Source organism: Pelodiscus sinensis, chromosome 2 (genome assembly GCF_049634645.1).
Source record: "Pelodiscus sinensis isolate JC-2024 chromosome 2, ASM4963464v1, whole genome shotgun sequence".
NCBI classification, from domain to species: Eukaryota; Metazoa; Chordata; order Testudines; family Trionychidae; genus Pelodiscus; species Pelodiscus sinensis.
The window spans coordinates 192,873,819-192,891,798 of record NC_134712.1 but is presented as its reverse complement, the minus strand read 5'-3'; the positions used below and the strand labels follow the sequence as shown (position 1 = coordinate 192,891,798).

The 17,980-nt window shown below is 38.6% G+C and overlaps 1 protein-coding gene across 6 annotated transcripts in view; it reads right to left on the bottom strand.

Moving 5' to 3' along the window:
- Nucleotides 1-17,980, bottom strand: part of TBC1D5 (TBC1 domain family member 5) — a 515,710-nt gene that overhangs the window by 429,107 nt on the left and 68,623 nt on the right. For all 6 annotated transcript variants that reach the window (XM_075922103.1, XM_075922104.1, XM_075922102.1 and 3 more), the window contains one exon: nt 17,457-17,526. The gene's annotated coding sequence lies outside the window, so the exon portion shown is untranslated. The remainder of the gene's footprint in view (nt 1-17,456; nt 17,527-17,980) is intronic.

The following is a 17,980-nucleotide window of genomic DNA, read 5'->3' as shown; positions in this document are numbered from 1 at the left end:
AGAACAAGAATGAGACTGAACAATATAAATATCTTACATAAATACTTTTCATTCCATTAAGAGAAAGTTCTCAAACTATTTTCCAGCTATCAAGTGATGACCCATCTCGGTTAAAATATGTTCTTAATAGTTCTTATTTTAGATGCAACACATAGTAGCCTGAGGCTGCTTATTGTTCCTTTGTTTAACTAGTGACCAGCTACTCCCCCCGTTCGCCGCCAAAACTATACATGTAATGCATAAGCATCTTGTTTTTCATCAAATAAAGTAACAAACCCCTATCCAAACAAGTTTCATCTCTAGCTTATCAAAATTTGATTAAGTCCTAAGTCTCCAAAAGAGGGTATCATCTTTTAAACACTTTAAACAATCTTGAAACATTAAGGCTATATCTACACTGCAGGCTTTTTGCGCAAAAATGGCTGTTCTTGCACAAAAACTTGCGGAGCATCTACACTGCATTCGTGTTCTTGCGCAAGTAAATTTACAGTAAAGTGTCGGAACAGAAGGCTTCTTGCACAAGAGTTATTCCTCTCCCCATGAGGAATAAGAGCTCTTGTGCAAGAAGGCAGTGAGGAAGGGCAACAGGGGTTTCTTGAGCAAGAAACCCCTATGGGTAAAATGGCCATCAGAGCTTTCTTACTCAAGAGAGCATCCACACTGCCATGGATGCTCTTGTGCAAAAGCACATGGCAGTGTGGAAGCACTCTTGCGCAAACAGTTCTTGTGAAAGAAGCCTGCAGTGTTGATGTAGCCTAACTGATGAAAAACGAGATTGATCAAAAGCTCAATGCATTCAGTAGGAGTCTTCTCATTTAACAATCAGAAATTCCTATTGAGATTTAGTTTCCAGGATGTATGTGTTGTATTTTCATGACAAATCTCTCTCCTAACATCTTACATATCTTACAGGATTTTAAAGTAGTAAAAATAATTAAAGCCGTTGTGATGTTGTACTGAAGATTGGAAATATAAAGTTTCATTTAAAAGAAGTAATCATGTAGCATTTAAGGATTGAAATATATTCTAAATTAAAACTAAGGAGTACCTAAGAACATCCCACTTCTCCAGATTAAAAATTACATTCCTTCTAATATAAGTGGGCTAAAAGGATTACAAGTCCCAAAAATGGAGTAAGAGGATCCCTAATATAGGCCTATTAAAGCTGTGAATGCAGAAACTTCTACACTTCAACAGTCTATTATTTATATGACAGAATGAAGATCCGAAAACATGAAATATAACCTTAAATTATTCACTTATTCTTTTCACAAAAGAAGAAACCGTCAATCTAACACTAAAAGACTTCAAGCATATTTCTAAAGGTTTCAGGAAAATTGCCTTATTTATCAAAACTTTATTCTCCCCTTTTGTTCATTAAATACTGTAGCTTTGCATTAAGGTCAAACAGTGTCAACCAATTACTGTTGCTGGAGAAGTCCTACTTCCTTAATACTCAAAGTAACCACAATACACATTGAATTATTTTAATAGGCAAATTGAATGCTGTTTATCCAAAGTACATTTCAACCATAAAAATGTATTTTAAGGGTTTCTATCAACAATCAATTATAGTACTATTTATTATCAAAGCAGCATTAAACATGATTCTTACTTGTCTACTTAAATGCCAGGTTTAAAAAAAAAAAATCAACCATACCTACTTTAGCATATTCAGCAAGTTGCTTTTTAGTTCATACTAAAGAACTGCTACAAATATTAAATGACCTAGAAAATAAAGTTAACTGAAAGGAAATAAAAGATAATTCAAACTGCAAAAAGAACATAGCATTTTAAAGAGTATCAATTTGTTATAAAACATTTTGGATTCTATTTTTATAAATTATTTGGGAAAGGAGATACATAGCACACAACTGGGAAAATACAGAGTAGCTCTATCTTGAACAATATTTGTTAAATATCTGTCCGTATCTCTGTTATTATATATGCACATTTAGTTTCCTCAGCATAATGACAGGACCATGTACGGAAACTTTATAGTGCATTAATGAATGACTTTTCATTTATTTATTTCTGGTTGACCCCTGGCTGGCACTACAAACCAATATGCATAAAAAGGGTACACAAGATTACAGTTTATTATGTTACATCAACAGTTAACAGTTTTCAAACTTTAAGCTAAGTCCCCCTCCTCCCTCCCCACACACTTTGAATTATATTTTTGGATTGTGCCCCTAAGTAACCCAGAGAAAACCATAAACAACACCTGCCTCTCTCCCCTCAGGTTTTCAGGTCTGGAGAAGGCACATGTGACAGTCTTTGTTGGCAGAGCCAGTGCTGGCTCATGGAGGCTGCCTGAAACAGTGTGGTGGATATTGACACTCATCCACAGGCTGAGTCCAACTGGGTCCAGTGAAGTGAGTCAGGAGGTGGAGGTCGTGCTCCCTCTCCGTGTCCCACCACATGTGGCTGGCCTGAGCCCCTCCATATCACAGCTTTTCTCCCCCCACATTCCTCCACACCCCACAGTTTGAAAACCTCTGTGTTAGATACATGTTCCATCAGGGAGCATAAAATGCTAGCTGTATGAAAACCCTAATGCACAACAAGTAGAAAAATAATTACACACTTAATACAATTGCAGAAAAGTAAAGTGCTTATAACAGAAAATGTGCATTTCCCTTCTTATTGAACTATTTCATCTCCAGCACTTTGAGATTTTTTTACCTACTAATTTACAAAGCCAAATAAACTTTCAAAATAAAAGTAGTATGGTAAGTTAATCATTCTTTGTGCAACCTTAAGTACATTATGTAGCTTTATGGGAGATTTAAATCAGAGTACAATAGGTAGAAGGCAGGATCCTCTGGGATGAAGAAGCCATCCTTAAAAAGAAAAAAAAAAAAAAGACAAGACAAGTCATTCTACTTTTTTTTTTTTTTTTTTTTTTTTAAGAAACTCTAGCGTCACTGGACAGCATTAACCTGGAGTGGGAGATATGGAGGTGGGTCCTAAGATAAGGGAACAGGCAAGAAAAGCTGTTAAAATTATACCTGGGAACTAGGGATGTAAACAAGTAGTTGACTATACGATTAACTGATCGGCTTAGGCTTATCAGTTAATCTTGTTGACTACTTGCATTCCCTCCTCCTTGCTGCCTCTATCAGAGGCAACAGCATAGGGGATAGGGGAGGATGCTGCAAAGCAGTTTCAATTCATGGTGGGCCCACGCTGCTCTGCATCCCATGGAGCAGCTACTGTCCACGAGCCTGGGCCCACTGTAGGCAGAGGCTGGGCCCTGGCAGCAAACCCTGTGCATGGGGAGTACCAGGTCCCTGCTGACAGAGGCTGAAGCTGCCCGCAGCCAACCCAGGCCACTGCAGACAGAGGCTATTTTACAGCAAATTGCCTGCCCCCTTCTTCACCCACAGCAGCCTCTGTCCATGGGGTGCTCGGACCCCAAGGGACAAGGGCTGAGGCTACCCCATGTTGCTGCCTCTTTAGCAGAAGCAGCAAATTGGGGAGAGGGGAGGAGGAAGCCAGTATGCATGGGGAGCTGATTTTTAAACTGATACAGTCCCGCAATACAGAAGGTGCAGCACAGGGTGGCAAGGGGCTCCCCAGGAGTGGGGCCAGAATGCACTGGCTGCCAACCCTGTACCAGGGACTACAGAATAGTTGAATAACCAATAAGAATTCATGCAGTTACTCGATTATTCAATTACCCAATATCTAACATCTCTACTGGGAACACAAAATTTGTTAAAGGAAGTCTACTGCATAATTACATTTAAAAATTTAGGAAGATGCCTAGAGAATGACTTGCAGCTATGAGCAACTAGTAACTCTATAGTATTGTTTATGAGGTAACCACTACTATAGCTGAAGACATCTTCCTGTAGTTGATCTGACTTTGAGTAGGGAAGGGAAAGACTTCTATTGTAATCAGTAAGAATCGAGGTTGTCAGATTATACCTATTCTGCACAAGGCGTGTTTACAGATTGTAGAACATAAGAATGGCCATACTGGGTCAGGCCTATGGTCCATCCAACCCCTGTCTGACAAAAGTGACCAGTACCAGATGCCCTAGAGGGAGGGAACACAACAGGTAATCCTCACATGATCCCTTCCCGTCATCCATTCCAGACAAACAGAGGCTAAGGACACCATTCCTACCCATCCTGGCTAAGAACCATTGATGGACCTAACCTCCATGAATCAATCTAGCTATTTTTTGAACCCTGTTAAAGTCCTACCCCTCACCATATTCTCTACCAAGCCATTCCACAGGTTGGCAGTATGCTGAGTGAAGAAAAACTTCCTTTTGCGTGTTTGTAAAACTACTTGAGGGGACAAAAGTGCATTCATGTCCCAAACCTGATATATTTTGTGGTGACTTTACCTACCGTACTAGGTATTTGGAGAATTCATTTTCCATGCTATCACAGAGCACCAGAATTTGTAACTATTAGGATGCTAATTCATAAATAAAATTGATTAATAAATTAACGTTAATTTTATACCAAACCATTACTCTCACTTTAGGTTAATTGACCCAATGGATGGGGGGAGTGTATAATTTAATGGAACACAAGATAAAATATGAATTAAATATATTCCGAAACTTGGGTTCAAAGCTGAAGTGATATTGCAAGCAAAAAAACAGAGTCAAGATGTCCCCTATAAATTTAAATAGTGTCAATTTTTAAAAATTCGTCAGGGATTAAAGGATCTTTCACAATCAGTTCTTTGCTCATTAAGAATGCTTTATCAGCTTTAATAGGTGATCCGCAGTATTGCTCTGAATGCCCAAATCACTCAAAGAAAATTATTTATCTTATCTATTTATCTATTAGGCTAAAATGCACTTAAGGTAAGATTTGATATATTCCTTTACATATCAGTTAAACCTCATACTCAGTGCACTGTGCTGAAAGCTATCTTCTACTTGAAATCTCTTCTAAATCCAGTATCTCGGGTTCACCAACGCATTCGGATAAAGTCAATATGCCAATTATTTTTGACAACATAACAGCCTTGCATATGATCAGCATGTTGGCTAGAGATGCAGACAGGCTGCAGAGGGGAAGGATCAGATGGCTAGCAAAAGGGTAAGGGGACGCTGGGATTTGAGGGAGCCAGAGGAAGCTCCCGGCGGTAAGGGAGTGCTGATACTCCAAGGCAAGAAGCAGCCTAAAACACTACCCAGAAGAAAATGGGCTGGAAGAGTGAGACATGCTGATGCCCACATCCCTTGTGCAGGGACCACATAAAGGCCTAGTGGTTGGTAGAAGGGGAAGCTGAAAGCTCCTGGGTTCTAGTTCCCAGCTGTGGGAGGGGAGTGGTGGCTGGAGGGTCAGGCGGCTGGGTTTGAGATGAGACTGAACAATTAATTAAACTCATACCATATGAACACAGAATTGTTATTAAAAGCAATCCAGTAATATTTAAATTCCTGCAATATAAATTGTTGGAATCCATTCGAGTCTAGCTGAATAAACCATCCTTTGCTTTTGTGGCTATAAACTAAAAATTTATAAATTTACTAAAAATTTATACATTTACTTTATATGATCTAACACTAAAGCCAAAAACTATTACCACAAGTATTATTTGGTTTTGTGACTTCCCTGTCTCAATATACATAATTACAGTATTTTCATAGAGTTCATCATATTTTGAATCTGTTAAAGTTTAACGTTCTGTAATTCCATCAGTTCAAGTTACCATAACAAGTAAATAAAAAGCTCCAAGCTTAGATCAGCAGTTCCCAACCACCGGTCCACAGACCAGTGGTGGACTGCTAACACCTTCCTGCCGGGCCACAGCACTCTGCCAGGCCACGCCCCCCAGGTGATGAGTGCCACCCCTCCTCCCCAGGGGAGCTCCGTTCCCTTTACGGTGAGTGCCTGCACACACACTAAAAATTCTCCTCCCACAATGAGTGGAGCTGCGAGCTGCCCCAGTGTGCCGTAGCTGGAGCCAGCCCATGGTGAGGCTATCCCTATTGGGACTTCACAATGGCCCCAGTTCCAGCTCCGGCGGCAGCCACACAGTCCAGCTGGTAGGGCTGTGTGGTCGTCAGCTGCTCTGTGTTCTTTCCATTGCAAGCATCATGTTTCGGACAAGGGAGCAGAGCCTTCGCGGTCATGAGCATCCCGAGAAAGATCAGGTTACAGAGACCACAGGGAGTCGCGCTGGGTGTCAATGATTTCCACCCCTCCTCCAGCAGGGCCCAGCTTCCCCTGTGGGGTCTCCCCTCCCGGCTCTGGCCTGCACCATGGGTCTGGCCACTTCCCAACATCCCAGGGTGGCAGCATTGGTCAGAGTAGTAGGGGGGGAGCTGAACTTCCTGTCTCAAACCGGCGGGCATCAGGAGGGCTAGTACTGCCCTACTGTTGGGTGGGTGCTGCAAGCCCGAAACACACACAGGCTGAGTGACCCTGCACCTCTAGGCCCCGACTGTTAACTGCCTTGGAAGGAACTCTTGAAAAACATCAGAAACATGTGCCCACTCCTGTTGCCTGTGCTTCAGATTCTGCCAATCCCATGTAGGTGTCAGGGGCTGGGCTGTCGCCAGGCCTGTCAGGCCAGGGTCTCTTCCCAGCCATGGAAAAATGTTTTGCTACATGGTGGGAGGGCTGTGTGGAACCGGGCACAGTAAGTTTAGAGCAGCCGTGACCCAGGCAGCAGTCTTCAGCTGGCAGTCGACAGAGGGTTAGGTGAGGGGGGCAGGGCTAGTGCTGCAGAACTTTGGGTACAGGGCTAATATTGGGGACTGGTACAGGGGGGAGGTGCTGAGGGGGTTGGGTGCAGTGGGGCTCTGGAAACAGGAGGCTGGCACTGGGAGATCTGGTGGTGCTGGGCTCTAAGGGGTGGGAGGATAGCACTAGGGGGGTTCAATTCAGGGAATTCCGGGGTCAGTGGCTGGCACTAGAAGATAGTCGAGGGGTGGGGGGGTGCTCTAGAGGTTAGGGCTGGCACTGGAGGACTCTGGAGGCCGGGGCTTTTGGTGGACCAGTAACATTTTGTTTGAATATTTGCATATTCATTATGCAAATTATGGATATACAGATGCACAAATATTGCCAGTCCATCAAAAGTTTGTGAATGGGTTTGTCAGTCCCTGGTATCAAAAAGGTTGGAAACCAATGGCTTAGACTACAAAATTAAAGCTAAGTGTGACTATGTGTGTTATGCCGCCTGTTCACTTTATTTCACATTAACGTTTTGATACATCAACCTAATAATGCAATATCTAAAAGATAAAGCAGTTAATGTTTCTTTCAGTAAACCAATTAACGTATCCATTTGACCAAGGTGAAGTTTCAAGTAACTCAAATCCCAATATTAGAAATTAAGACAGTTTTGTATACAGTCTAACTACTCCATATTTGTCCACATCACAAAAATATGCTGAGATTTTACGTCACACTATTAGAATCTATTTACAAACACCATACTATTTTTGGAGAAAAGTTCTAAACACTTACTACGTATCACAAGCTTTTTCGCTGTTGGAAAATGAAACTAAAGTAGGACTGAAAAGGTGCCATATTACTGGTTATGGTTATGTTAGCCTTCAGTTTAACATACAACTGAATTCTGTTACTTCCAGAGTGTTTTGTTTAAAGCAAGTCTAATTTGCCATGTCTTCATACCTATTTGGTATTCCAGTTGCACACAAGTTTGCTTTTAAGTGACGGAAACAAAATTTTTGGGTATCAGTTTAAGCAAGGGATCATTTGTGTTAGCCCAATCAAGGGACAATTAAAAATCCCTGAAATTTTGCTTTTTCAGGAACTTTTGTATTGGAAATCATATGGACCTCTTCCAGAGACTGTTGCCTTCCTTCAGAAATAACAGCTTTACAGGTGGATTTGGGCCAAATGTATCTATATTACATACAGCCATCTCAAAGACAACTTAGTCTAGCAACCTGGGAGCTACAGCCTTCAGCAGTTTACACAGAACTGAGTATTTTTGCTAAAATATTTACCTTCTTTGAACAAAGTAATCTTGTTCTTCAAAGATTTCACACAACACAAGAAGGCTGGCAAATAGATCCAAACTATCTACGCCTATGAACCAGTCACCTCTTGCCTAAAAGCTTAGCCATGAGCTAAAGCATCTAAAAAAATTAAAGGAAAAGGAGGTATATGAAAACTCTCTTTTTTGTATGAATGACTATAAACCTTTACATCTAGGAAACATTTTCCAAAACTTCAGCAGATTTAACTGAATGGAAAAATTTACAAAACAAACAAGGGAAGAAGGTAGGCCAATAATTATTTTGCCCGCCATTACATAAAGCAAGTGGAAAACCTTTCATACAAGCAGAAAAGGAAAGGCAGGACAACTTTCCAACAGACCATCCCTTAAGGAAGAACTTTCATGTATAAGAAACAGGACTATGTAGCACTTTAAAGACTAACAAGATGGTTTTAAAGTGCTACACTACACAGTCCTGCTTTTTGTTTCAGCTACACCAGACTAACACAGCTACATTTCTATCACTATTTTCATGTATAAGAATACTTTAGATCAGTTCTTTCAGTATGCTCCTCATCTAACTTGAATTATTCCCCCCGATTTCAAAAATGAAAGTCTTCAATAAAACTGTACTACCAATCAATCTGAATTTTCTCTTACAGGCAAGACGTGAAAATGCATAGTTTCAAGTGCAGCTGATCTAATTCTTGTTTGAAACGTCATGTTCCCCCACTTTAGGTGCAACACACACCTAAGGTTATTCCTCTGGAGCATCTCTCATGTTCCTGTATATAGAAGAAAATTAAATATTGATTTTCTGACCTTCACCCACATGCTGTAAACAAACCTGACCTTGAAAACTTAATAGATGACTGACAACTTAGCAGGATGATTAAATCTAGAGTCCTATTTCCTGGATACACATCTGGAACTGCTGAAACTAAACGGTCACTAGTATTTCCATGACTAGTTTATATACAGACAAGATGGATAAAATGGTAACAGTTTTCCCTGTTAGGAAGCCTTCTCTATCTGTACAGAGTCACAGAACAAAAATCAAATATTCTTGCAATGGGGTTAAAAATCAAACATGTTAAGGAATAAGCCTGCAAACCTTTAACATATTTACATGTTAGAGATTTCTGAACTTGGTCAACTTTCCTATAAACACAGAAATAAGATCCTCCATAGATTTTTGCATACATGAAACAGAAGCAAAAGGACCACATTTTGAATAGGCAGTCCTAAAAGTTCTTAAATTGCTCATACAATGTGAATTGTAAGATACACTGTTTCACTGATGTATACGCAACAAAACTCAATTCAGACAAATAAAAAAGAAGGTCTGCACCATTTTGGGGCATATCAAATTTATATTTATCATGAATAATATCTTAGCCATTTCTATTATGGGTTTTTAAGAGGAAGTTTTGGCATTATTTACTACTGTCACCAAAATCAACTACATACAGTACTTTCTGCTCTTGTCCCATTTATTATCACATATACTGAAATAGTGATGAGTTCTAAAAGAGTTACTGGACTTAATATCTACTAAAATTTAGACAAAAAAATGTTTGGCAAATTTAAGAACATTCCACTTCAGAGGACAAGGGGTTCACTGGTATTAGGTAGGAGTTTCAGTTGGCCTGCCCTGTTCAGTGCCCCAACTCACCTATGTCATAATCTAAGGTATCACTGGAAAACCAATAACATGCTCATCTTTAATATTCTTGCACGGTACATGCATGTTAAACACTCCAGGAATGAACAAGTATAAAGGAAGTATTGTGTTAAAATGTCTTTGAAACAGACAAGTAAAGGAGTGAACAGTATTTTTTCTAGTCCAAGGAAAGGTTGACATCCCCATCTATATGCAAGCACAATCAAATGGCCATTGGCTGACGATGCAAAGCAGTAGAAAAAGATCCATTTGCATTATAGAAAGCATCAGCAGGGAAAACCACCATAGAACCTTCTTCATCTAACTCCATGGCACCTTACCTCACAACAAAGGCTCTGGACTTGAAGACACATTTACAAAATGAGAGGGGGAAAAAGGATCTCAAGTTCTTTTCCCTAAGAAAACAGAAGTGAGCATTTTTGGACATTGTGGGAGATCCTGATCAAGAGTGTAGTCAGTCATCTTGCTGGAAGGAGTTGTGGTAAGAATCTTATCTTGAGCCAAGACTATACTTTTCAGATGTTTTGTTAAATAAAAAGTGATTTTCATGCCTACTTGTTTGTAGGATTTCATCCCTCATACCTGAACTCACTCAAAACCTCTCTTTTTTTGATTAAATACACTTATTTTACTTTCACTCTAGATCAAACCAATGCTCTATTTGAATTAAAGGGTGAGTTTACACTGCGCCATTATTTCAAGATAACTAGCATTATTTCAAAATAATGCGAGCCTCTACACAGCCATTCCATTATTTCAAAATACTTTCGAAATAACGGATGACTTATTCTGAAATCTGTAAACCTCATTTTACGAGGAATAACACTTATTCCAAAATAGCTATTTTGAAATAAGGTGTGTGTAGATGCTCCACTAGTGCTATTCTAATTTATTCCTCCCCAGTGCCTCCTGAGACTCTAATAGCGGGTATACATTAAGGAAGCCTGCCTCGGACTAATTTTGAGGCTTCCCTGCAGTATAGACATGCTACAGTATTTCAAAATAATCTATTTCAGAATAACTATTCCAGAATAGCTTATTTTGAAATAAGTGTGCAGTATAGATGTACCCAAAGTGATTATCAACTCCAGTAAAAGCAACAAGCTTCTGTGCTTTTGTCTCTTTAAAAGAACAGACCGTGTTATTCCACAGTGATCTAGAAGAGGACTAGACATTTCAGGGCAAATAATTCTGGGGAAATTTGAGACTAGGGTTATGTTGTTATGTTGTTGTGGTCTCTTGACTACAAGAACCAAGACTGGTGGAAGATCATAGTGACTATGGTGTAACAAGTAGGCTGCTGGAGTCAGAGTTGTTGAACCAGGACTGTTCAACATACAGACACTGAATGCATGCCTGGATGCCAGATAAGAGCAACTACACAGAGTTACAACAGCAGAACATTTTATGGCCCTTAGGGTTACAGGATAAGCATTGACAACCTCCCACAGGCCTGGACTGAACCCCAAAAAGTGAGATTTTCCAAATATGCATTTGAAAAAGTTTAAAAATACAATAAAAGAAAGACTGATAGGCATAGAGACAAAAATAAATGTTCAGATAAGCTCCTTTGGAAACTGACAGTTGTATACTGTAACTACACGATTATTTTTTTTAACCTCAAGTGAATTAATCCATACTGCAAAGGTTTCTAGTCTGACCATTCCTCAAGAAATGCATGTAAATCACAATGGTGTGTTTCAGCATTTAATTAAGGATACTTGCATTTGGAAAAACTAAACTCCCTTAAATTACTCTCAAATGCTCTTAATTATTAAAATCCATTCTTTTCTTCTCTTGTACATTAACTCCATGAGTGTCAAAGAGCAAATAACTATCTAAATTCAAAGGAAAGAAACAAAATACATAGTATATGCAACAAAACAATAGACACCTTCATTTGTCTGTAGCATACAACATCCAGTAGACTATTATAATAATAAATGGGAGAAGTAGGCGTGATTCTGTCAACAATGAGGTCTGGAAAAAACAGCTTCATATCTGTATGACAAATCTGCCTTTCTTAAATGTACACAGGTCGTGCTGACATTCAAAATCTACAAGTTAAAAATTTTCTTACTTTCATCTGTTCACTTTTTTAGTTTAACAGATTTTTTGCTACCTTGCAACAAAAAAAAATCTTAATTTATCAAAAATATGTAGTATAGGATTTATTTTTTTAATACACAGGAGCTGAGTTTGCCAGTATCCAACAGGTGAAACCTCAATAGAATTAACTCATTGTTCTCTGCATTTCCACCTCCAAAGTAACAATGCAAAATAAAAACCTCTGTTGTCAACCCTACAATTTTAAAAATCTATATCAGGGTCTAGGTCTCCTGTTAGTATAATAGCCATGCAGACCACACACTGGAGTTCAAATTATTTCAGTTCCATAGCTAGCATGAAAGCCACCATCTCATGGGGATCATAGTATGCATATGGTGATGTGTTGAAACTGCAAAGTAATTTTTAGATATCAATGAAAGAAGCTTTCCATTAAATGTTTTATATTTTCCTTTTTACTATATGCTTAGATTATAAATTCTACATGAGAAGATCAATCAATCAGAAGAAACAGCTCTAACTATGATTCACACAATAAAAGTTGTAATCATTTATTTTGGGGACAATAAAATATTGTCATTTATCTTTAAAAATATGTTAGGCCTTTCACAACACAAAATGTGTAAGATAAATTGAAATAGTTACCCAATTAAAACTGCCTGCACATATATAAATAGGAATTTGAGGGTCAAATAGCAAACAGAGTTAAAAACAGCCAAAGATGCTTTTATGACTCTCACAAAATTGAGAAATCTGTACAAATATTTTAACAGGAAATGTTCAAGAAGAGACAGCGGGTAAACTCCCCAGAGACACTCATATCCTAAACTTTTTTTAAAACCTGCAAAAGTCAGAGAAATCAGTATCACCCAGAATCTAATGTCCCATTTTCTTGACACCCCCCCCCCGGTCAATTTAAGCATTGACATGGGTTATTCCAGAGGCATTGCTGCATGAGCAATCAATGGATGAAGATGAAGTATCCAGGCTGGTTTTCTCTACATTTCAAATGCTTTCAATACAATTAATTATGAAATATTTACCACAAACAGGCATTCTTCAGCAGAAGCTGATGGCATTACTCTTAAGTGAATTCATTCTTTTCTCTTGACCAAATCCCAGAAGGGTAGGACTGTATTGGACCACTGTGCTTCCAACACAAGAGCAATCACATGGTGGTTTATAATCTTCCACCTGTTCTCTCACTTGAGCAATATTTATATGATTCTGAGGAGTGAGAGTAATGAAACGTGGGTTATATCTTGAGCAAGTTAATGACACTTATTTGTGTTTCAATCTCCTCTCACCCAGATGCTGGTACTGAATTGATTGCCTTTCCAAATGTTTGGAGGAGATTCAGGCATGGATAAAAACAAACTGACAAACTCGGTTCAGGTAAGAGAAATATGATGGAGGGTTGAAGAATGCAACTCCGATGCAAGGCAAAGATCGTACCTGTACTATCCATTGGAGATACCTTCCCACCAATTTTGGTTTCCTAGTTTACAAACATGAACAAACTAGATTACAACTTATTTCCTGACAAGCACCTTTCAGTGTAAAGAACATAAGAACAGTGATAATGGGTCAGGCCAAAGATCCATCTAACCCAGAATCCGGTTTTCCAACAATGGCTAATGCCAGATGTCCCAGAGGAAATGAACAGAACAGTTGATCATCAACTGATCCATCCCCTGTTGCCCATTCTCAGCCTTGACAAACAGAGGTTAAAAACATCATTCCTGACCATCCTAATACTCATTGATGGACCTAACCTAAATTTATTTAGTTCTTTTTTGAACCCTTTTATAGTCACAGTCTTAACATCTTCTAGCAAGGAGTTCCACAGGTAATTGTGCACTGTGTAAGGAAATACTATCTTTTGTTTGTTTTAAGCCTGCTGCCTAATAACTTCATTTGGTGACCCCTCCTTCCTGTGCTATGGAAAAGAGCAAATAACTTTTCCTTATTTACTTTCTCCATACCAGGTCATGAGTTTATGGACCTGTAAAATACACCCCTAGCTGTCTCTTTTCCTAGCTGAAAAGTCCCAGTCTTATTAATCTTTCCTTTATAGCAGCATTTCTGTGCCCCTAATCATTTTTGTTGCCTTTTTCTGAACCTTTTCCAATTCTAATATATCTTTTTAGAGATGAGGCAACCACATTTGCTTATAACAATCAAGATGCGGGTGTAATATGAACAGTGAGTAAGATATTTTCTGCCTTATGATGTTTCCCTTTCTTAATGATTCCCAACACACTGTTTGCTTTTTTGACTACTGTGGAACATTGTATGGATGTTTTCAGAGAACTATCCATAATGACTACAAAATCTCTTGAGTGGTAACAGCTAATTTAGACCCCATCATTTGATATGTATAGTTGAGATTACATTTCCCAATAGCTATTATTTTGCATTTATCAACACATTTTTCCAATATTTTGTTGCCCACTCACCCAGTTTTAAGAGAGCCTTTTGAAGCTCTTCACAGTCTACTTTGAACTTAACTATCTTGAGCAATTTTGTATCATCCGCAAATTTTACCACCTATTTACTTCATTCTTCAGATCATTTCTGAATATGTTGAATAGCATTGGTCCCAGCACAGACCCCCTGGGGAAAACCACTAATTACATTTCTCCCTTATGAAAGCAGGCCTTTTATTCCTATCTTTCATTATCCATCTTTTAACCAGTTACTAATTCATGAAAGGATATTCCCTCTTATTTAATGAAAACTTATTTTACTTAAGAGTCTTGGTGAGGGACCTTATCAAGGCTTTCTGGCAACCTAAACACACTATACCCTTTCGATTCCCCTTGTTCACGCTTGTTGACTCCTCAAAGAATTCAAGTAGATTGATGAGGCACGATTTCTCTTTACAATTAACTGTTCACCAACATATTACATTAATCTATGTGTCTGACCATTCTGTTCTTTACTATAGTTTCAACCAGTTTGCCAAGTACTAAAGTTAGACTTACTGGCCTGTAATTACTAGGATCAACTCCGGAGCCCTTTCTAAAAATTGGCTTCTCATTAACTATCCTCCAGTCATTTGGTATAGAAACCAAATTAAAGGATAGGTTACAAACTACAGTTAAGAACTCTAATTTCACATTTGAGTTCCTTCAGAACTGTTGGGTAAATGCCATCTGGTCCTGATGATTTATTACTGTTTTATCAATTTGTACCAAAATCTCATCTAATGACACCTCAATCTAGGATAGTCCTTAGATTTGTCATCTGAAAAGAATGCCTTAGGTTTGGGAATCAATCTCATATGTTCAGCCATGAAGACCAATGCAAAGAATTAATTTAATTTCTCCCCTGTGTACTTGCTATCTTTGAATGCTCCTTTAGCATCGTGATCATCCAATAGCTCATCTACTCGTTTAGCAGGCTTTCTGCTTCTGATGTACATTTTTGCTATTACAAATAACAGAAAATTAGACAAAAATGCAAAAAGTATTTGCTCATGAAGCTGTGTCTTTCATCCCTGTCATCATTTCACCTTAAACGATCCCTTGAAATATGTATTAATTACCTATGCAAAACAACCTCTTCCAACTTGTATTTAGCTGTGACATTGAGTAGGTTTCCCAGACTTGAAGATCTCTGTCCCTCACCAACAGAATTTGGTCCAATATAAGATCACACTCACCTACCTTGTACATCAAGGATGGATTATTCTAAAATGCTCAATTTGGAGCTACAATGGAAATTCATTCAAAAGATACAAAACACAGAGTTGGCTAATTAAGCAGACTGTCCAACTACATATTCAATCAGTACTACATGAGCCACACTGGCTGCTCGTTGGTTTCCAGGTGGAATTAAATTAAAATTAACCTATTCCTGTCAGAGATCCTCTCTCTGCTCCTCAACTACGACAGTAAGATTTAAGGAGGCACGTCATCTCAACACATAAGGGAGAAGATTAGTTACTTGAAAGTTACTTTCAGAATGCATTCCACTTATGGTGCAAAATAGTCAAAATCTGTTTGTCTGTATACATTCATGTTTTTACAGTGGAGTTTGAGGAAACGAGTATTCTCCAAGAGATGATATATAAGAAAAAGTGGGTAATCTTTGCAATTTAATTGTGCTATATGGCAATTCAGCTATTGTGATTATGGGGCTCCACTGTATTTCTCTTTTCATATTGTTGTATTGATTTTATTGTGTTTTAATAGATTGTCCAAACAAGATAAATAACTGTCTTTTTCTAAATTTGAATAAATATATAAATGTTTAAAAGGCCAATTTAAAAATTCAACTAGAAATCCTAATTTAGAAGTGATTCATTTAAATCACCATGACAATTAATACCAATTAGTGTTTATATAATCAATCTTACTAAGAATACTAAGGAGCCAATACGCAATGGCTGTGTCTACACTGGGCCACTTATTCCGGAAAAGCAGCCACTTTTCCAGAATAAGCTGCGAGCTGTTTCCACTGGCCCCTTGAATTTCCGGAAAAGCACTGACGATCTACTGTAAGAAATCAGCTACTTTTCCGGAAAAACTATGCTGCTCCCGCTCAGGCAAAAGTCCTTTTTCCGGAAAACTGTTCCGGAAAAGAGCCAGTGTAGACAGCCCAGTAGTCTTTTCTGGAAAAAAACCCCGATCGCGAAAATGACAATCGGGGCTTTTTCCGGAAAAGCGCGTCTACATTGGCCACGGACGCTTTTCCGGAAAAACATCCTGCCAATGTAGACGCTCTTTTTCCAGAAATACTTATAACAGAAAACTGTTCTGTTTTAAGCATTTCCGGAAAAGGGTGCCAGTGTAGACGTAGCCAATGGGAAAAGGCACCTTCACATACCAAGAACATGTCTCTGCTAGGGAAAATGTGAGGCCCAGCAAATGAGTGGAATAGTGTGGAGACATTAGCATTGCCATTCACAACTCTCTTGTGTCCCATAAGCTGCAGTCAAACTGGTAGATGCTCAGATACTGTGGTGATGAGGGTGGTTTAACAAGCTGTATAAAACAGAATATTTTTCCCATGCTCTTTACTTTCTGAGAAGTATGTTTAGTTTATTTTGTTAGAAGAAGGGATTCACAGGTATGGAATCATTACAAACAGAACAATAGTGGAACAACAAAGTCTGAGTATGTGCCCATGTGGCTGCTACTCTGCTGTATTCTTCAGGGTCTGCTTGGTGTATGTACAAAGCCTAGAGAATTTTATGCATTCATATTTTTAAAATAAGTGTCAATTATTGGAAGAAGGCTGTTCCTAGAGTGTTCTCACTCCAAGTAGTTTTTACTTAATACCTCAGTAACTAGTCCAGTACCAATGTTTTCTAAACAGGATTGGAATATCAGAAGGATCCCAGCTACAGAGAAGCAAGTTAAGTCCAATTTAAGAGTGACCTTGAGGTATGACAGGTAACTGGAGTTGTTCTGGTCTTTAAAACAATTAGCTACTTACCATTTAATGTATTTGCAGAAATCCAAAATAGCTTTTACATTAACAAATATATTTAATAAAGAATACACCTTAGTATAGCAGATGTTTTCCTTATCACAGGCTGTGGCCAAGTTTAACATACCAATGACACATTTTAAAAAGAGAAATCTTCTATTACTGTAATTACTGACAAATGTTCTTATTTCATTTGTGTTTAAAGTAAATTTTTATTATTTATAATAAAAGCCATATGTGCAACAGTATAATTATCCTATAATTCAGTGTTTATAAATAAAAAATGTAACTATAAGCAGAGTTTCACCTTACCAAGACCAGACCAAATGAGGCAAAAAAATCTTGCTTCACTTCAGGAAATGTGCTCAGTCCCTTCTTCACCCTAAAGTTAAAGATATAATGGCAGATTTTAGCTTCATGTAAGCAAGACCAGCATATATTCTAGTCACTCCCAAGAAGCAGCCTGGAATGAAAATACATGAACATACCACACTATTGCCTAGCAGCAATGGTACTGACCTAGGATGTAGGAAACCCAGGTCGGGTCTCCTCTTCTCCTGTGTAGAACAGAGTTTTTCCATCCCAATCAGGGAGAGAAGGGACTTGAATACCTCTGCCTGGGCTAGTAACCTAACTATTCAGCCAGTCAACCTCTATGGCAAAGCTTACCCAATAAAAGTTTTGTAGCTTTGATTAATCAGCATCTTTCGCCAAATTGTCAACAGATCCAGTCAGTTTCTGCTATGCAAAGCAGTAAGGATGCAACTAAGGGTGAGGAACAAACACACAACAGAGCCCTGTTCTCTGTGCAAGATTCCTGAATAGCTTTATGCAAG